The sequence below is a fragment of the Betta splendens genome, chromosome 7 (assembly GCF_900634795.4).
Source record: "Betta splendens chromosome 7, fBetSpl5.4, whole genome shotgun sequence".
NCBI classification, from domain to species: domain Eukaryota; kingdom Metazoa; phylum Chordata; class Actinopteri; order Anabantiformes; family Osphronemidae; genus Betta; species Betta splendens.
In genome coordinates this window covers 915,001-937,724 of record NC_040887.2, presented here as the reverse complement: position 1 = coordinate 937,724, position 22,724 = coordinate 915,001, and the positions used below count along the sequence as shown (strand labels likewise).

The window sequence follows — 22,724 nt, the reverse complement described above, 5'->3', positions numbered from 1 at the left end:
TCGGGCGTCCTGCCGGGGTCCGGCGCGACCCCAGCTCCCTGTACCTCCCCGTCAGGCGTCCTCCCGGGGTCAGGCGCGACCCCAGCCCCATGTACCTCCCCGTCCCGCATCCTCCCGGGGTCAGGCGCGACCCCAGCCCCCTGTACCTCCCCGTCAGGCGTCCTCCCGGGGTCCGGCGCGACCCCGGCCCCGGAACCTCCCCGTCTGCGCCCCCCGGGGTCCGGCGCGACCCCAGCTCCCTGTACCTCCCCGTCAGGCGTCCTCCCGGGGTCAGGCGCGACCCCAGCCCCATGTACCTCCCCGTCCCGCATCCTCCCGGGGTCAGGCGCGACCCCAGCTCCCTGTACCTCCCCGTCAGGCGTCCTCCCGGGGTCCGGCGCGACCCCGGCCCACGGAACCTCCCCGTGGCGTCCTGCCGGGGTCAGGCGTCGGGGTCCGGCGCGACCCCAGCTCCCTGTACCTCCCCGTCAGGCGTCCTCCCGGGGTCAGGCGCGACCCCGGCCCACGGAACCTCCCCGTCAAGCGTCCTGCCGGGGTCTTGGCGCCGCGTTAGAAACCCATTCTTTCGTAGCTCTCATTGTGGCGTTCGTGTGCAGCCTTGTTCATTGTGGCCATTTGCTAAATTTTCGTGCCCAGAGCGAGTCGCTGCGTGTGAAGAGCCAGTGGCATCGATGTTTCCACAGCGAGTCACTGATCAGCGCGCTGCTGTTGGCAGGTTTAGTTGAGGTTAGGGTGGTCTGTCGAGGAGCTCCCGCCCCCTGCGACTTGTCCACCGGTCTGCGGGGGAGTTGAGCCTGGTTGTAAACCTCCACACGGTGCGGTTCTCAGAGTAATGGCTGTCTACAAGAAGACGGTAAGAAAAGCGTTTCAGTGAAATAATACCTTCTGTTTTAAAATGTTTGTTAAAAGAAAACGAGAGAGAGAGAGATGCTTTGGCTTTTTGGTTTTTCCTTTTCAGCTGCAGACCATCGCAGTCATTTGATCAGAGCGGAGGGCAGCCAAAGGCCTCAGTATCTTGAGGATCACAACACAAAAAGGCACAGTTTGACTGTTCCCTATGAGCCGCCCCAGGTATCACTGCCTCTCACTTCTGACCTTTCCCCTAACGTAGCAATTAAATGTTATCATTCTGTTGTGCCTCTCGTTCCGCTTTCACGGTTTGTCATCCCTGAAATTACCCGTGCACTAAACGACTACTATCCTGCATGTGTTTCAGCCGGGCTCAGAGATCACCACAATCCTGTTCAACTTCATGTGCAACAGCTCCTGCATGGGAGGCATGAACCGCAGACCCATCCTCACCACATCCTGACCCTTGAGACTTCAGAGTACGTATGGTTTCATCTACCAGGATTGGTGTGAGCTGAAATGTATTTGCTGGATAAAGAGTAGTGTTACATGGAAACCGAGGGTCGACGTGGTGTAACTTGATCTCCTGCTTTATGTATTTGCCTGTTTTATGTTTATTTTGTTTCTAAATGTAACTTGAAGTTGAAGTTGTGCATCACTGTTATCCCACCTCAAAGATAGCTTTTGCAGCCTTAGTAAATGTTTTTCTACTGTCTTTTAGCGGACAACTTTTGGGCCGAAGATGCTTCGAGGTGCGTGTCTGCGCGTGTCCCGGCAGGGATCGTAAAACAGAGGAGGCAAATAGTGCCAAACTTCAGACAGGGGCCAAACAAGTGAAGAAAAGAAGTATGTGTTTGTTTATTAATGCTGGGTTTGTCTTTGCACCTTGGCTGTCTTCTATCTTACGGATCACGTTTTGCTTTTCTAGAAAGTGCCCCAGCAACAGATCCTGATATGTGCAAAAGGAAGTCTGGCTCAAGCACAGACGAGGAGGAAGTACTTATGTTGCCAGTTAGTACACACACAAAGTATTTAAAAAAAACTAGTGTTGTCACAGAATTGCTGCTCTCAATTTAAATCCTTTTTTTTTCTGCAGGTTAAAGGCCGTGAGCGCTATAACATGTTAAAAAAGATAAATGATGCATTAGAACTGGCTGAAAAAGAGGCGTAAGTATCTTTAAACTACAAGACACACACACACACACACACACACACACACACACACACACACACACACACACACACACACACACACACACACACAGAAACTGTGATCGGATGTCACTTTGATAAACATTAGCTGCTACGGAACAGCTGCATGAGACTTTCAGCATTGCATAGCTGTAGTGTTAAATACTTTTTCCCTTAAACCAGACGTGTCCCATCTCTGTTCTGCATGGTCACTGTTTGTTTCCTCTCTCCACAGTAAAAACAAAACCAGGGCTTCTAAGGAACTGCTGCCGTCCAGTGGAAAGCGCGTCTTGCAAAAAGCAGAACGAAGCGACAGCGACTAGTTGCAATCTGCCTTCTTTTAACCGAACATCTACGATCATGACTATGAATCATTGTTTACCTCCCTTTGATGTTTCTACATTAATTCCTGCCATCAGTCTGAGGGCATACGTTGAGCAGTAACGTATTAACGATTCAGTGGGGCTTTACTATTTTTAACTACAAAGCCCTTTAAATAGTTTTTTTTTTTTTTTTATCTCCTGCAGGTTATGTTCAGTGTTGCTTCCTGGCCAACATCCCTCAGCAGGAGGCTGCACGATCATCGAGTTCAGATGAACTGCGCGACCCCAGCCCCCTGTACCTCCCCGTCCCTCGTCCTGCCGGGGTCCGGCGCGACCCCAGCCCCCTGTACCTCCCCGTCCCGCATCCTCCCGGGGTCAGGCGCTACCCAGCCCCGTACCTCCCGTCAGTCTGCCGGGGTCAGGGCGACCCCAGCCCCTGTACCTCCCCGTCAGGCGTCTTGCCGGGGTCCGGCGCGACCCCATTTTTTTTGTTTTTTATTTTTTCCTTCTCCTTTCCTCCCCTTTACCTCCACCCGTGCCACAGGCCCACTGATGATGAACATGATGATGATGACGAACATGATGATGATGATGATGATGATGATGATGATGCAAGCAGACAGCTGCGTGCAAGGGCTGACCATTTTAAACGAAAAATAAAACAGACCAAACAGGCAAAAACATTTGATTAAATGCCAAAAGTTTATTTAATAATATAAAACAGTTATGAAATAAGGAGTACAAGGCGCATTCCGTACAGTATAATTTAATCGGTACGCGTAAAGCAACAGAGGCAGGCGTAGAAAGAAATTGAATACGGCCCTTTTTTGTTTTTTTTTTTAATCTTCATCAACGGGATTCTCGGCTCATCAAAACTTGACGCGAAGCAACTTTCGCAGCAGCGCCAGCATCAGTATCCCGCAGCGTTGGTTGTGGCTCTCGCTCCGCCGCGAGCCGCACACGACGCAGGGCATATCGTAGCCAAAGCCGACATGGCCTTCCACGGCCTCCTTCAGCATCAACTCGGGGAACGCCACGTAGCCCCTTCTGTAACGCTCCTTGCCTATCATTGCTTTCCGGACACTTTCTCTGCCAGAGAACTTTTTCGCCAGGAAGTCGCACTCCTCCACTCCGGCAACGTGCACGTGATACACATGCTCTCTCAGCATGTTGTCACCCGCTACGAAACGGGAAAGCCTGACGCCGCACGCATCACACACGTGAGTGTCTACGGTGTCCAGCTCATACGACATGCCCTCACGGCTGCCCAGCTCCCTGAACAGGTTGTCCGCAGTGCGAGGGCCGACCACGCTCCTCTCGCTCGGCCTTTTCGTGTACAGCAGAGGCTTGCGCCCGTAGTCGTCGTCCAGCTGGGTGTCGGTCAGGTACGCCGTGAATCTCTCGCAAACTTCTTTGCATCTGTCGCGGTGTCGTCTCCCCGCGCCGGCACAGATGACTCATCGCTTTACGTTTAGCAGGTAACATTTGCCACCGCTGGCAAATAAGAGGGCGTCCGGAAACGCCACCATGCCGTGGGCGAACCAGAGTTCGCCCAGGTCCAAGGCCAATTGATCCGGTGGCAGGTGGCGGTGTCTGTAATGAGCCTTGACGCGAGCACACCGTCCGTCGCTGGCCAGGATGTGTTTGTCCAACAAGTCCCTCAAGGCACCCTCAGCGGCCAGAGCGTTCCCACACAAACAGTCGCACTCCAGACCTTTCGTCTCGGCCTTCTTCCGGGTCTGGGAATCCGCTATGATCCAACGGGCACGGGGTTCCCTCTTCTTCTACGCGAAGGCGCAGACAGTCTGTGGTCCGCTCGAGCCGCGGCTCGAACACCGCGCAGCCGTCGGTTTGCAGGTCACCTTCTTCTTGAGAGGCCATAGCGTTGGAACCTTTCGACGAGACTGTGGATAAACGCTCGTTCCAAGCTTGTCAGGTGAAGTGGTACTGCGACGTATTCTCTCTGCGACTTTTAAGGTTTGCCGCACCCCCCCCCACACACACACAGGCACCCAACCCAAAATCTGAACCAGCGAGGGATCCTCCAACCGGCTCATCGTCATCTCACCGCCAGACAACTCCTCCTGAACCGTCCTCCACTTTGTCCAACGTGAAAAACTCCTCCGACCGGGGCAATTTATTCCCACCAGGAGGATCCTCCAACTCGGAAAAATCCTGGGAAACCTGGGAAATCGAGGGAAAACTTGTGTAAACTTGTGTAAAAATTGGAAATGAGGCGGCGACTGGTCAATGGGTTCCGCCGCAGCGCTCCTCACATTGAGACTGGTGGAATAGCGTTGACACAATAGCGCAGGCCTCAGTGCCCGCAGCAGCCACGCTCCCCATACATGTAAAATAAAAAAAAAAAAACACACACACACACACACACACACACACACACACACACACACACACACACACACACACACACACACACATTATTTGAATATTATCATATTATGAGGGAGAAAATAAAGACCAAATAAGCAAAACTTTTGATTAAATACTAAATATTTATTAAATATAAAACAGTAATCAAAGAAAGGGGTACACAATGCATTCATATGCACTCATATTCATATTCATATTAAAACCTCAGAGAGACCGAAATCATCTCACCACCAGAGAACTCGGGAACCGTTCTCCACTTTATCCAACGTGAAAAATCCTCCAACGTGGCAGTTTATCCCACCTGAAGGATTCCTCCAACGCGGTGAAGATTCCTCCAACTTGGAAACTCGGTGTTTGTGTGTGTGTGCTTTCACCTGCAAATTATTTCACCACGACCCTCACATTCCGCATCCTCCCTAGGTCCAACACGACCCCATGCTCTGCACACACACACACACACACACACACACACACACACACACACACACACACCACACACACACACACACACACTGATTGATATATATTATATATATATATATTATATATTGAGGGAGAAAATAAAGACCAAATAAGCAAAACTTTTGATTAAATGCTAAATATTTATTGAATATAAAACAGTAATCAAAGAAAGGGGTACACAATGCATTCATATGCACTCATATTCATATTAGAATTCACATCACACGTATTCCAAATAATCCAAAGGTGTCCGGACACCTTAATCGGCACACGTAACGACAGAGGCTGGCGGGGCGGGGAGAAGCTCGATACAGCCGGCGATGTGAGCCAAGAGTTCAGAGACAGACTTGAACGGGACTCTCCTAGAGCCATTCACGAGCACGTATTGGAAACCGCGCGGGGTCGAACAAAACAAAACGCTCCGAGTACACTCGTCGGTAGCGATGTCAAACAGGTATCCCGCGTCGTAGCCGCCCATATAACAAAAGACTATCCCCGCGTTCGGCTTCACCTCGGGCAGCTTTTCCGGATAGGCGTACAGCCCCCACCAGGTGTCGCCCAGTGTCGTTATCGCGCCGCGCACCTCACTCAGCAACCTCGTGGCAGACAGATCCTCAAAGCGCACTCCGTCTTCCTGGAGGGGACTCAGAAGCCTGGCGCGGTCCTCGGCGATAACTTTGCCGATCAGCCTCAAGGGGTCCAACGCCGTCCCGTAAGGGTCGGACCAAATTGGGGCGGTGGTGTCCATGACCGTGTCGTCGCGAGCCACCGGCTCGAAGAGGATCTTGTAGACTCCATTGTAAACCACCAGAGAGAAAAATTTTAGACCCCTCACGGTCTTGATTGCACCCCAAAGAACAACGCCGTCCCCCGACTCTTTCCGGGGACTGGGGTTGCAGTCGGCCAGCAAAACTATTCCCTCGCACGGTGTAACGCGCGCGCGACACAGATGCACCAGCCCCTTGCCGGGCGAGGCCCAGATCTTCCCCGTTAGGACCTCCATTTCCTCCCAGGTGGCGTTCAGGAGCGCCCAATTTCCCACGGGTCTGCGTTGCGAGACGTGAGGATGCGCGTCTCGCCAGACAGCGAACTTGTCATTGTCTCTGGCTTTTCCAGTGCCTTTAGAGAAGGTCTCTAAGATCTGAGCGACGGCGACGAGCTCCGGTCCGTTAGAGAAGTTAGAGGTCTCTGCGTCCATGTCGGTGAGCTCTGTTCAGTTTAGAGGGACGGGAAGAGTAGCCATCCTCTTCTGTCTTCTGTGGGGTTTATATGACGCCGACCGTGGGAAGGTGGCAGGTCTGACCGGGGGTCCGATCCCCGACCCTAACCTTGTTTTTGTTTTGTTTTGTTTTTTTTTTTGTATTCTCTGGCACCACATCTCCATCGCTGCCAGAGGCATCAAACCAAAATCATCTCACCACGAAAGAACTCGGAGCCGTTCTCCACTTTATCCAACGTGAAAAATCCTCCAACCTGGCAGTTTATCCCACCAGAAGGATGCCTCCAACGTGGTGGAGATTCCTCCAACTTGGAAACAAGACCCCACACGCACGCACACACGCATACACACATTTTCTCCACTTTATCCAACGTGAAAAATCCTCCAACACGGCAGTTTATCCCACCAGAAGGATTCCTCCAGCGTGGTGGGAAAAAAGCATCTAACCTGGGTTTGTCCAACGTCAAAAATCCTCCAACCTGGCAGTTATCCCACCAGAAGGATTCCTCCAACGTGGTAGAGATTCCTCCAACTTGGAAACTTGTGTTTGTGTGTGCTTTCACCTGCAAATTATTTCACCACCCTCACGTAGCTTGGACTAAAAACAAACAAAAAAAGAGAAAACTGGTCTTACTTATGAGTTGGTGTTAGGGAGACGCTTGCGTGCCCGCGTTTCCTGCATGCTTGCGTGCCTGACCCCCTGCTCATTGGCCTGCCTGCCTGCCAGCCTGCCAGCTTGTCTGCCAGCTTTGCGCTCTCTCTTCATGGCCGCTGCTCGTTTCACCGCCGCACAGGTTCTAGAGCAGATTTTTTTAAGCCAATCTAATGACGACTCTGAACCAGAAGAGGAATCTGAGGAAGACGTGTCAAGTGAAGAAGAGAAAGAAAAAGGAGAAGAAGAAGAAGCAGATACAGCAGGACCAGAAACAGATGAAGGACAAAAAGACAGCGAGGGATGTGATCTAAGGCTGGACACTTCAGATGAAGAAGTTGATGATGAAGAATATAATGATGATGATGATGATGATGATGATGATGATGATGAAGATGATGATGAAATAATAGAAAATGTGCAAAGACCTGAGCAAATAGAACTCGAGGATGAGGATGAAGAAGAAGAAAAAGAAGAAGAAGAAGATAAAACTTTTATCTCTAAAGACAGGAAAATAAAATGGTCCTCCGCTGTGTTTCGCAACAGCGAGGAAGCGAGGAACGTCCCTCTTAGTCCTCTTTCTGCCCAGGGACCCACAGAGTACGCGGCGGCTCAGGCGGTCGTCTTTGAATCGACCTTCCGCATGTTTGTGACCCCGGCGGTGGAAAGGATCGTCCTGGAGAACACCAACCTGGAGGGCTCTCGAAAGCTCAGGAGCGCCTGGAAGGGCATGGACGAGGTCGACCTGCGAGCCTACTTGGGCCTCCTGATTTTGTCCGGCGTCTACAGGTCCCGAGGGGAGGCCGTGGCCAGCCTGTGGGACGCCGAGAGCGGCAGGGCCATTTTTCGCGCCACGATGTCGCTCAAGGTGTTTCACGCTTACTCGAAGCTGTTGCGTTTCGACGATCGCCAAACTAGACCCGCCAGGCGAGCGACGGACAAACTGGCAGCCGTGAGAGAGGTCTGGGACGCGTGGGTGGAGCGGCTGCCCAGCCTCTACGACCCGGGTCCTAACGTGACGGTGGACGAGCAACTGGTACCTTTCAGAGGTAAAGCAAAAAAAAAAAAAAAAAACATGCAGACACAGACACAGACATACAAACACAGACAGACACACACACACACACACACAGACATGCAGACACAGGCACAGACACACAAACATACACACAGGCACAGACACACACACATACACACAGGCACACACACACACACACACACACACACACACACACACACACACACACACCCACGCAGACATGCAGAAAACACGTAGCAAGCAGGCTTTCTTTTTTTACCTCTGTAAAAAAAAAATATTTTTAAAAATCTCACCTTTATTTTTTGTAGGTCGTTGCTCTTTCAGACAGTACATGCCTAGCAAGCCAGCAAAATACGACCTCAAGTTTTGGGTGGCGTGCGACGCCAAGTCCAGCTACGCTTGGAAGATGCAGCTTTACACCGGCAAGCCAGGAGGAGGAGGAGGAGGAGAAAAGAGAGCTTCTGAAAAAAAGCAGGGCCAGCGGGTCGTGCTGGACGTCACAGAAGGGCTCGCCGGGCCTCGCAACGTGACGTGCGACAACTTTTTCACTTCCTACGAACTGGGCCAGCGGCTCCTGCGCAGGGAGCTCACCATGCTCGGTACGGTTCGCAAGAACAAGCCGGAATTGCCGCCGGCGCTCCTCTCGGTCAAGGGCAGGAGCGCCTTCTCCTCCGCGTTTGCCTTCACTCCCAGCACCGTCCTGGTGTCCTACGTGCCCAAGAAAAACAAAAACGTGATCCTGATGAGCACGCTACACTCGGCCGCCACGGCCGCCGCCGACGTCCTCCTCGTCGACGCAGGACGGCGGGACAAAAAGCCCTTTGCCGTCCTAGACTACAACGCCACCAAGGGAGGCGTAGACAACCTGGACAAGGTGATAGGAACCTACAGCTGCAGGAGAAAGACGGCGCGCTGGCCCGTGGCGGTGTTTCACAACGTCCTAGACGTGTCTTGCTACAACGCTTTCGTCGTGTGGCGGGAGGCCCACCCGGACTGGATGCCCGGCAACCGCAGCAAGAGGAGGGTGTTTCTAGAGCAGCTGGGCAAGGCGCTCGTGACTCCTCTCATCCGCAGAAGGCGCCATCCGCCTCGCGGCGAAGCGTCCGCCTCGCTCGTGCGGACGCTTCAGAAGGGGGTTCGGGGTGGGTCCTCCTCCCGCTCCCTGTCCTGCTCTTCCGGACTCGGGGCAGCAGCAGCGGCAGGAGCAGCAGGAGCAGCAGGAGCAGGAGCAGGAGCAGGAGCAGCAGCAGCAGCAGCAGCAGCAGCAGCAGCAGCAGCAGCAGCAGGAGCACCAACAGCAGGCCCTCACCGCAGACCTCGTCTGGGGTGACGACGGGGACGATGAGGGTGACGGAGGAGAACACGACGGCCTCGGTTCCACCGCTAGCGACCGGGCGCAAAAGGGCAAGAGGAAAAGGTGTCAAATTTGTCCGCGCGCGAGGGACCGCAAAACAAACAACGTTTGCCATCGGTGCGAGAGATACATCTGCCACAGACATTTGCTCTTCTGCTGTTCAGACTGCGCCCCTCGCTCCTGAAGATAATTTTTTTGTTCATTAGCAAATGAAATAATAATAATAATAATAATAATCATAATACTAATAATATTCCGTGGTTTTATACTATTGTTGATGTGTTTTTGTTGTTGTCAGTGTAGTAACACTATTTACAAACAAGTGTAACATGTAAAAGAAAAATAATTAATAAAATAAAGCAAAAGCATTTGAATTAGGGTATTTTGTTTTTTTTTTTTCTCCAACCTGGGAAGTTTCCAACTTGGAAACACACAACGTCACGGCCCTCCTTGTATTCCCACACACACACACACACACACACACACACACACACACACACACACACACACACACACACACACACACCACACACAACACACACACACACACCACACACACACAAATTCTCCAGACAGAGATTCTCCATCCTCCAACCTGTGGATCCTCCTAACCTGCACGTTCGCTTTCCTCCTGGGGTCCGGCGTGACCCCCACCTCTCTCCTCCCAACCTGCACGTTCGCTTTCCTCCTGGGGTCCGGCGTGACCCCCACCTCTCTCCTCCTAACCTGCACTTTCTGTGTCCTCGTGGGGTCCGGCGTGACCCCCAGCTACCTCCTCTTAACCTGCACCTTCTGTGCACTCGTGGGGTCTGGCGTGACCCCCACCTCCCTCCTCCTAATCTGCACGTTCGCTTTCCTCCTGGGGTCCAGCGTGACCCCCACCTCCCTCCTCCTAATCTGCACGTTCGCTTTCCTCCTGGGGTCTGGCGTGACCCCCTCCTCTCTCCTCCTAACCTGCACTTTCTGTGTCCTTGTGGGGTCGAGCGTGACCCCCCCCTCTCTCCTCCTAACCTGCACTTTCTGTGTCCTCGTGGGTCCGGCGTGACCCCCACCTCCCTCCTCCTAACCTGCACGTTCGCTTTCCTCCTGGGGTCTGGCGTGACCCCCACCTCCCTCCTCCCAACCTGCACGTTCGCTTTCCTCCTGGGGTCCGGCGTGACCCCGACCACCACCCCCCACTGCACATCCTCACCCACTTGTGGGGTCAGATGTAAAACCCTCCTCCGTTGCCCTCGTGGGGTCTAAAAATGAGAGCTGCGTGAGGGTTAACATGCTTAGCAGGCAAATAACACCAAGGTAAATGAAACTGCTCTCAATGCACTTGTTCAAAGCACTTGTTTGAAATGTTGTGCTGTGTCTTTATATGTAATGATAGTTTTTGTAGTATATATCATTGTGCAACAAAAGGGTTGCATAAAGAGGTTCAACTGCCAATATGAGTCTCCGAAAATGGCGTTGTTTGAAACAGTATTCTGCTATTGCTTTTATTTTAGAAAAGCTAGTATATACTAAATTTAATTTACAGAGAATTCAGGGCAATATGAAGATGACGTGACTGCAGTTTGCGTGTAATAAAAGTGTTGTAACTTGAAGTTGTTTGTTGGCTGAAGTTGATTTTTTTTATAATGCATGAATACACATCTGATATTTCAAGCACAATATATAAGAAATGCCCAGTTGTCCATCATAAAACATGAGTAAATGTAATTTTTAAAACTGACACTAGCACATTTAAAAAAATCAAGTAGGTTTTACTCAAAATAATGTGAAACCCTAAAACTTTGACTAAAGCAAGTTTTAGTCAAACAATAATTTTGATTTAATTTTAACAATAATTAATTAATATTTTGTTTAAAGTTAAGTAGAGAACACAAATTAAGTAGACTTTACAAGCAAATACTATTTTTTTGCATAAATAAATTTAAGTACTAAATACATGAATTAACATACAATTTTGATGCAATTAGTTTCCATATTTTTTATAAATAGAGGATAGGGTTTATTTTTATCAGCGTTATGAGATTTGCTGGGTTTAGTTGTGTAAGGTCTTAAACCTTACCTTGTAAAGTGCCTTGAGATAACCTTGATGGCGCTATATGAATAAAAACAAATGAATTGAACTGACTAGACTGTCTCCAGTTATGGTCGGGTAATCAAAACTAGGTTAAGGCACGGATCTGGTTACAAAACTAACGCTGGAAAGTGGTGAGTAGACGCAACAATCTGGCATAGAATAGAGGTGAATAGTGGAGGCTGAATACTATAATACTATGACTGATTACAGACTGACTACAGCTGATGAATCATGTGACCGGATAAGTAAACTAAGGCAGGCAGGATAACCAAACAGGAAATACCAAAATAAAACAGGAACAGGTTGACTGTCTTGTAGATGATGCTGCAGCTTCTCTACGTACAATGTTAGACACAGTGGCTCCTCTGAAGAAGAAGACAGTGAATCAGAGGAGGTTAGCTCCGTGGTATAAGTCAGAGATCCGCAGCCTAAAGCACAGGACCAGACAACTAGAAAGACAGTGGCGTTCCAACAAAATAAATGTAAACTGCATTGCATGGAAGGACAGTCTAATAATATATAAAAAAGCACTTTGTGCTGCTAGAAAAACATATAAGTCCTCCTTAATTGAGGAAAACAAAAACAACCCCAGGTTTCTTTTCAGCACTGTAGCCAGGCTGAATAAGAGTCATAGCTGTGTTTAGCCTACTATCTCCTTAAATCTCAGCAGCAATGACTTTATGAACTACTTTACTAATAAAATTATCACCATTAGAGAAGACATTCATCAGCGACTTCCTCCATATGACAGAAATCACTTTATAGAGCCAACAACTTTAATAAATTTACCAAGTCCTCTGTCTTACTTAGAGAGTGTTTCCCCCATAAATGTAAAATGGAGTTAACTTCAATAATAACTTTTCCAAGTCCACTTGTCTTTTAGACCTACTACTTCTACTACTAACTAGCCAATTATAGGCCGATTTCAAATTTACCCTTTATTTCTAAAATTCTTTAAGAAATCGTGGCTAAACAATTATCTGACCACCTGAGTGGGAATAATGTGTATGAAGATTTTCAGTCAGGATTTAGAAAACATGAACATCAAAACCTCAGAAACAGCTCTGGCTCTCTCACTAATGACCTTCTCTTAGCTTCAGACAATGGTCTAGTTTCTGTCCGTGTCCTATTAGATCTTAGTGCTGCATTTGATACAATCATAACATTCTATAACAAAGACTAGAACATGGCATCAGAATTAAAGGAACAGCACTGGGATGGTTTAAATCCTATTTGTTGAACAGATTCCAGTTTGTTCATGGTAATGAGGAATTCTCCACATGCACAAGGATTAGCTATGGAGGACCACAGGGTTCTGTGCTTGGTCCAATTCTGTTCAGCCTATACATGTCTCCTCTAGGTGAGATTATTAGAAAGAATTCTATACATTTTCATTGTTATGCAGATGATACTCAGCTTTATACTGTATGTCTTTGGAACCAACGGAAACAGATTAACTAGTCAAAATTCAAAGTTGTTTAAAGGAAATCAAATTCTGGATGTCCCAAAAATTCCTTCACCTATAATCAGCTAAAACCGAAATTCTTATCGTCGGGCCTAAAAATCACAGAGACACTATTGAGTCAGATAGCCACCCTGGATGGCATAACATTAGCTTCAAATTCTACTGTGAGGAACCTGGGTGTCATCTTTGACCAGGATCTCTCTTTTACATCATACATTAAACAAATCTCTAGAACCGCCTACTTTCATCTTAGAAATATAGCTAAAATCAGAAGCATCCTCTCTCAGAGCGATGCAGATAAACTGATTCATGCATTTCTTACCTCTAGGCTGGACTACTGTAACTCCTTACTCATAGGATTTTCTAACAGCTCCTTAAAAAGTGCTGCATCCAAAGTTCTGATGGGACTTAGAAAGAGAGATCACATTTCTCCTACATGAGCTTCTCTGCACTGGCTGCCTGTAAATGTAGAATAGAATTTAAAATTCTCCTACTCACATACAAAGTACTCAATGATAAGCTCCTTCTTATCTTAAAAACCTCATAGTTTGTTATGCTCAACCATCCTCCCTGTGTCCAGTTCCCAGTCCAGCCATCTTGCTTGTGTCCAGTCTTTCAAATGGTTAAGATGTTTTAATCAGATCGTGGTCAGACAGGCAAGGGTTGGTACACAGCGGGTAGCAAACAGATACAGACTCAGGCAGTCAGTAGTCAAAAGCAGGCAATGGTCAAATATTCACGGAGGTACTGGATCAGAGGCAAGGCAAGGGGCAAGGTTTAGAACTAGGCTATGGTCAAACACCAAACTGGACTCATGAGAAGAATGCTGGAATGCTGGCTTATGACACAGACAATCTGGCAACTAGATGAGAAAAAAATTCACATGTAAAATGTAAATTATGTTTTTAAGTCTCTAAATGTTCTGCCCCCACTCCACCTCTCCGAGTTATTACACTTGCACTCCCCTTCTCGCACTTTAGATCGACGACCAGCTGCTGCTGGATGTGCACGGCAAAACTCGGGGCACAGGGCAACTTGTGGCATGCACTGCCTGTGCAGGTTAGACAGGCTGGTTCGTTGAATGGTGTTTTTAACCCAGTATGAGTGATGATTTTATTAATTTATTTTAACTCTAGTATTTTTACTCTAGTATGTTATTTTTTTTTTTGTTCTATTGTTTGGTCAGTCTGTGCTGTTGTAAAAGTGCTTAGAATTGAAATTGATGATGATGTCCTCTTTGTTACAACTCCCTTGAGTGCGCTTGACAGGGAACAGGGGTGCTATGAGCGGGGAAGCAAAGCTCTCAGGGAGCTTAGGTACGGCGATCACTAATCTACGGCAGAGCTGTGTGACTGGCACACAGCTGCAACCACGTCGCACTACTAAAAGCCTGGGTTTAACAGCCAACCGCATCCACTGACCAGGTCTCAGGGGGAAGAAGCGAAGAGGGAAGACCCAAACGCACACGACCCAATATACAGGAATAAAGTGAACATAAAATGATTTATTAAATACAAACAAGTCACAGCACTCGCTGGATGAACAATTACACAGGCAGATATCAAAACTAAACACAAATTCACTGCACGGCAGGACTAAAGCTCTAACCAAAAATCACTGCTATGCAGGAAAACGAAACACTACTACTTTAACAAACCTAAACACAGAGTTCCAGGGAGTGGTGGACAGCTTTGTGGACATGTGGACAGAACCACTTCCAACTGAACTTCAGTAAAACTAAGGAGCTGGTGATTGACTTTAGGAAATCTGGGAGTGCTGTCACCGCTCTCACTACTAAAAATGAAGAGGTGGAGGTGATGACTGAGTACAAATACCTGGAAGTGGACAATAAACTGGACTGGAAAAAGGACTCCTCAGCTGTGAACAAAAGGCTCAGAGCAGGATGTACTTCCTGAGGAGGCTCAGGTCCTTTAACGTCTGCAGCTCCATGCTGAGGATGTTCTGTGAGTCTGTGGGTCCCAGTGTTTTAGGCTGTGGTCTGTGGGGGCAGCAGCATGAATGTAGCAGACAGTAACAGACTGGACAAATGATCAGAAGGGCTGGTTCTGTTCTGGGGTGGAACTGGACCCCCTACATGCTGTAGCTGAGAGGAGGATGCTGGTCCAACTCCTCTCTATAGACGACACCTCCACCCCCACACAGTGTGTGGCTGGACAGAGGAGCACCTTCAGCAACAGGCTGATCAGTATTAGGTTCTCCACAGAACGCCAGCGGAGAACCTTCCTACCGGTGCCATCAGCCTTTACAACTCCTCCTCTGTCTGGAAGAGTTGATCTCCATTCATGCAATAACATGTACAATAAAACTTAGCTACTAATTAGATGTGTGTGTAGATGTGTTAGCATTTTTATTTTTAATCTCCCTACCTTCTTGGTGTTCCTCCATCTATGACAGCGATCAAAGTGTGAAAAATTATTTCCCTCTAGAATTAATAAAGTTTTTTGAATCTTGAATCTTAAATCTAAACGCTCCGCTCACTACAGGCAACAAAAACTAAACATGAAACTTGAAACCACGAGACAACTAGAAACTTTCACCGGTGACACATGACAGGACATCCAAAGAAACAAAGACTTCTCTCTTTGACTTCAACATAACGGCCGTGCTTACGTCCTAACACACCAAATTACCCATTTGTATCCATCCGTCCGTCCATCCGTCCATCCTCCATCAGTCCGTCCATCCGTCCATCCATGCATCCATCCATCCATCCAATCCATCCAAATCTATCTATCTATCTATCTATCTATCTATCATCTATCTATCTATCTATCTATCTATCTATCTATCTAGTCTATCTATCCTATCTATCACTCTATCTCATCTATCTATTCTATCTATCTATCATCCACTGTATGAACATTGAACATGAACATTCAGTTTGTTGTTGTTTGATCCTGTGACCCTCATGAGGATAAAGGATAGATCGATTTCCACTGCTCACTGGTACATGTGCAGTACTGTATGTACATGTACTGTATTTATGACTATGCTTTGACAGTTACAGATCCGTAGTTCTGTTATTTCCCGCCAGAGGTCATTGTTGGTCTATGTAACAGGCCAGATGACTGTAGACTTGACATTTTTGCCACTCTGATTTCTACGGTGTCATAATTTCATCTCATAGCAATGTAACGGAAATGCAAAACTAAATCACTGGCTTCATCATTTAATTTCTCACTATTAGAGCTTTGCTGAGTCTAATTCAGAGACATGTAAGTGTAAATGAACCAAACTCCAGCTTCAGTTACATTATGTGTATGTCGTTAGGTCTCTGTACAAACACACTGTGTATAGTGTCCCTACCGTGTTTGCCAAATAGGTGGTGTGTTTGCCTGTGAGTATCTGTCAAACCATCAGCTGTGCTCTCATGATGCACCAGTGCAACACATCAGTCCCTGTGTCACTGATATGGTATTATTTCAGTTTGTTAAGGCTTCACTTCTCACTTGGCTTAAAATTGTCTTGTTTCTCTGAAACACATTATAACACCTCTACAAGTACAAGACTGGGTGGATCCCAACAGGGCTCCTGCCACGCCTGTGACCTGGTTAAGCAATGGAACATGGATTTCCAGAACCTTTCAGAAGATTAATGATAATGTCTTTAATGCTTTTAACTCATTCTATCTGTGCAGCTGGATTAGGAACAGCAAACAGAGTCTCTGTCATCTGGTAGTTTACAAGCTACAGAAGCACAGACTTGAAGCACATTATCTGTGTCAGCCTGTCAGTGTCAACCAAATTAACTAAGGTGTAGACACAAAAGAAACACAAGCACCAGAGATGACCTCTTTGTAATGCGTTAGTGGTTCTGCAGACATTACGCTGCTTGTGTAGGCTTGTGGTAAACCTATATACTGTAGCTTGAATCCACCACTAGAGGATAGAAGCTATGGAGGCAGGAAACAGGAAGTGTTTGCAATGTACTGTATTACATGGCTGTGCAGGTGGACCCACATGGAAAACAAAACACTTACTAATGAGATGAAATAAATAAATCCAAGTACAGTAAAAGCTCTACACACACATCACCCACAGACAGGAGCTGTGGCTGCTGTGTCTCCATCATTGCAGTCCTTTATGTTACTCACAGTAGACATACTGGGACCATTTGGACTATATGCTGTAATGCCGTCATGTGTTCATTATTTCAATATAACCTAAAGTGCGTCTCTTGTGTGTTGCAGCTGTTCCAAACTGCACATTTTAGCCGCTAATGTAAGAGGATGTGCTGGACAGTTCAGTGCTCTGCTCCGGCCACGCTATATAAGGTTTCCAGGCTGCTCATGGAAATACATGGAGAGCAGTATGGGTCAGTGGATATGTGCACGCGCACACACACACACACACACGCACACATGCACGCACACACACGCGCACATGTACACATACACACACACATGCACACGTACACGCACACACAAACACACACTCGCACACACGCACCCACACACAAGCACACACACACACTCGCGCACACACACACACACACACACACATGCATGCACGGATGCACACATGCACGCACACACACACACACACACGCACACACACACACACACACACAAGCACACACAGACGCGCACACACTCACATGCATGCACACGCACACACACACACTCACATGCATGTACACGCACACACATCCACACACGCACACACACACTCACTCACACGCACGCACACACGCACACACGCACACACCTTTTATGGGAGAGAAGGTTGATGGAAAATGTGGGTTTGGAACAACAGAGCGTGAAATTCCTCCTTTCTTCTAAATCCGACTTAAATCTCCCAGAGCTGACAGTCATGTTTGGTTTGGCGTGAAGCATCTCACTGCAGCTTGAAGGCAGCCTCAAAAACCCAAATGCTCAACGTGGTCTGCCGGTGGTATTTAACCCACACTCATTCATTCAGGATTCACTGACAGATCACTACATGTATTTTGCTTCAGTTTTCCTTAATAGGAAACATTTTATCTAAACCACTTTTCTTGTGCCTGACATTTATACAACCTGAATGTGAGATCCATTCAGAATTGTAGGCTCATCTTCTCATCATCTTTTTGTTCCAGTTGTCTGACGTTATCCAGGTTTTTACAGTTTTTCTCAGTCGCTTTAGTACAATTCTCAGATCAGAATGAAATTCTCAAAACTATTTGTTCAATCTTCACATCATGATGTCACGTCTGCACATCATATAAGCAGTTTCTCACTACTTTGAACAAGTTGCAAACGCTTTGGTGCATCCATTCATATGATTCTGTACAATTCCCAGCTCTTTGCTATATTGTCAATTGTTTATGTCATTGTTTATGTTGATCAAAATGTATTATATAGTTCACTGTGCATTAGTCTTACTCCTCAAAACACCTAGTCATTAGTTCATTGTATACGTCATTAACTGTAAAATGGTTGACCAAGTTGTCATAATGTGACAAACATATTTCTATACATTTCCATTATTATTTTTTTCTAAATCTGTCCTGATTTGTTAAATTGCTCTCAGGTGACTTGACTTTCTCTAACAAAGGTGCATCTCAATAATCATCAACTGGCAAGTATATATATGGCTGGAGCACAACACAATGTTCTATGTCTGACAATGGTCTGCTTAATCATATTCCCATAATTGGTCCATACAACACAGAGCATCTTATCACCTTTCTAGAAACTCTCTACAGAGATCTCATCCCTGAAGAAGAAAGGGGTCAGAGTGGAGATCACCTGCCAAAGTGTGTGATAGTTTGGGACAATGTGAGTTTTCATCACTCCAACATCATCAAGCATCAGGATAGAAAGTTTATGATCACCAGCCACATAAACAAATGACCCTCCTGGCTGCCATTGTCCACTCTCTTGCAATCAAACAAAAAGGTGTAACTTACATTTTACAGTAATTGTCATCCAAACTGTAGCTATAGTTTACATCAAAACCTCCCTCCAAATGACACAGTAATATTGACAACATGACTAAGTAATTTGACTGTCTTGTTCGTAGACAATGACACAAGGACTTGATATTCTGATGCCACTGACACATTCAGTCACATAAAAACTTAGTTTTGAGAGATGAACTAAAGATTTTGAGCAAGTTACAGACTTTTGCAAGAAATCCACAGTGTTTTGCTGTTTGTACAAATTGTTTTGAGAAATGCACACACATATTTGCAAACTTAAATTCTGATCTGAGAATTGTACTAAAGCAACTGAGAAAAACTGTAACCTCAGCAGTTCACTCCTCTGAGTGAACGTCTCCCAGCATCTCCGGCCTCTTCTATGTTTGAGATTTCATCCCGGGAATCAACAATGCTGGAGTTGACATCTATAACCATAATTATATCAGCATTATTTTGTTAAATCATATATAAAATAACCCTCTATTGGGCTCTGATCCAGCTGAGTTTACAGCACTTTTGCAGGAAAATTCAAACTGGACTGAACCAGTCCTGGTCCGTAACTTATGTCTGTCCTGACACCGAGCAGTGATTTCCTTCCACTGTCTTCAACGGGTTTTGGTTTCAGGCAGAACAAAGGCTGAGTTTGGTTTAGTGTCTCCCACCAAGACAGGTCCACATGGTCTGAGCGGACGTTTTCCACCTCCCCAAGAACAAACACAGGGTTGACCTGCTGTCTCCATCGCCATGGAGACCACTGTCATTACGGAGACCACATACACACAGATTTCAGTAGTTGCGTAGATGCTTTTGCTGGTCCCCAAACTTTACCTTCTACACAGGAGTGGCACAGACTCCACAGCAGTAAAAGGAGGGCATCATCTTTACATTGATGAGGATGTGACTGAAGGTGTGCCAGTGCATCGTCACCCTGTTCCCCTTCTCTGAGCTGAAGTAATGTCCAGTTCAAGCAGGCACAGGACGTCACTTTGGTTTAAATATTGCTGTTTTCTTTTAGTGACCACACAGCTGAGTGCCAGCTGCTGCTTTTACACAGGAAGTGTAGTCAGCATGACTCCACACACGCTCTTCTCTTCTCACTATGGCTGCGAGGGCACTGGTGGACATTCCTCTGCTCCCCACCGTAACATTAACCCTCACATTAACCCTAACATTAACCCTCACAATAACCCTAACATTAACCCTAACATTAAAAGTAACATTAACCGTGACATTAACAATCACATTAACCCTAACATTAACCATCACATTAACCATAATGTTAACCGTAACATTAACCATCACATTAACCATCACATTAACCATAACATTAACCCTCACATTAACCATCACATTAACCATCACATTAACCCTCACATTAACCCTAACATTAACCCTAACAGTAAAAGTAACATTAACCGTAACATTAACCATCACATTAACCGTAACGTTAACCGTAACATTAACCATCACATTAACCATCACATTAACCGTTACATTAACCCTCACATTAACCCTCACATTAACCATCACATTAACCCTCACATTAGCCATCACATTAACCGTAACATTAACTATCACATTAACCCTAACATTAACCATCACATTAACCATAATGTTAACCGTAACATTAACCATCACATTGACCGTAACATTAACCCTCACATTAACCCTAACATTAACCCTCACATTAACCCTAACATTAACCCTAACAGTAAAAGTAACATTAACCGTAACATTAACCATCACATTAACCGTAACGTTAACCGTAACATTAACCATCACATTAACCGTAACATTAACCCTCACATTAACCATCACATTAACCCTCACATTAGCCATCACATTAACCGTAACATTAACCATCAAATTAAAAGTAACATTAACCATCACATTAACCCTAACATTAACCATAACATCAACCCTAACATTAACCATCACATTAACCCTAACATTAAAAGTAACATTAACCGTAACATTAACAATCACATTAACCATCACATTAACCGTAACATTAACCCTCACATTAACCCTAACATTAACCCTCACATTAACCCTAACAGTAAAAGTAACATTAACCGTAACATTAACCATCACATTAACCGTAACGTTAACCGTAACATTAACCATCACATTAACCGTTACATTAACCCTCACATTAACCATCACATTAACCCTCACATTAGCCATCACATTAACCGTAACATTAACAATCACATTAACCCTAACATTAACCATCACATTAACCATAATGTTAACCGTAACATTAACCATCACATTAACCATCACATTAACCGTAACATTAACCCTAACATTAACCCTCACATTAATCCTAACAGTAAAAGTAACATTAACCGTAACATTAACCATCACATTAACCGTAACGTTAACCGTAACATTAACCATCACATTAACCATCACATTAACCGTAACATTAACCCTCACATTAACCATCACATTAACCGTAACATTAACCCTCACATTAACCATCACATTAACCCTCACATTAGCCATCACATTAACCGTAACATTAACCATCACATTAAAAGTAACATTAACCATCACATTAACCCTAACATTAACCATAACATTAACCTTGACATTAACCATCACATTAACCCTAACATTAAAAGTAACATTAACCGTAACATTAACAATCACATTAACCCTAACATTAACCATCACATTAACCGTAATGTTAACCGTAACATTAACCATCACATTAACCGTAACATTAACCCTCACATTAAAAGTAACATTAACCGTAACGTTAACCGTAACATTAACCATCACATTAACCGTAACATTAACCCTCACATTAACCATCACATTAACCCTCACATTAGACATCACATTAACCGTAATATTAACCATCACATTAAAAGTAACATTAACCATCACATTAACCCTAACATTAACCCTAACATTAACCCTAACATTAACCTTCACATTAACCATCACATTAACCCTAACATTAAAAGTAACATTAACCGTAACATTAACAATCACATTAACCCTAACATTAACCATCACATTAACCGTAATGTTAACCGTAACATTAACTATCACATTAACCATCACATTAACCGTAACATTAACCCTCACATTAACCCTAACATTAACCCTCACATTAACCCTAACATTAACCCTCACATTAAAAGTAACATTACCCATCACATTAACCGTAACGTTAACCGTAACATTAACCATCACATTAACCGTAACATTAACCCTCACATTAACCATCACATTAACCCTCACATTAGCCATCACATTAACCGTAACATTAACCATCACATTAAAAGTAACATTAACCATCACATTAACCCTAACATTAACCATAACATTAACCTTCACATTAACCATCACATTAACCCTAACATTAACCATCACATTAACCCTCACATTAACCGTAACGTTAACCGCAACATTAACCCTAACATTAACCCTCACCTTAGCCATCACATTAACCATCACATTAACCCTAACATTAAAAGTAACATTAACCGTAACATTAACCATCACATTAACCGTAACGTTAACCGTAACATTAACCATCACATTAACCGTAACGTTAACCGTAACATTAATCATCACATTAACCGTTACATTAACCCTAACATTAACTCTCACATTAACCATCACATTAACCCTCACATTAGACATCACATTAACCGTAATATTAACCATCACATTAAAAGTAACATTAACCATCACATTAACCCTAACATTAACCCTAACATTAACCCTAACATTAACCTTCACATTAACCATCACATTAACCCT

General features: G+C 45.6%; 1 long non-coding RNA gene across 1 annotated transcript; it reads left to right on the top strand.

Moving 5' to 3' along the window:
* The first annotated feature begins 485 nt into the window (after positions 1–485).
* LOC129604371 (uncharacterized) lies at positions 486–2,524 on the top strand. Its single transcript, XR_008695185.1, has 7 exons — positions 486–853; positions 959–1,071; positions 1,217–1,328; positions 1,571–1,695; positions 1,778–1,860; positions 1,946–2,016; positions 2,276–2,524. It is a non-coding gene; the product is annotated as an uncharacterized LOC129604371 (long non-coding RNA).
* The last annotated feature ends 20,200 nt before the right edge of the window (positions 2,525–22,724 follow it).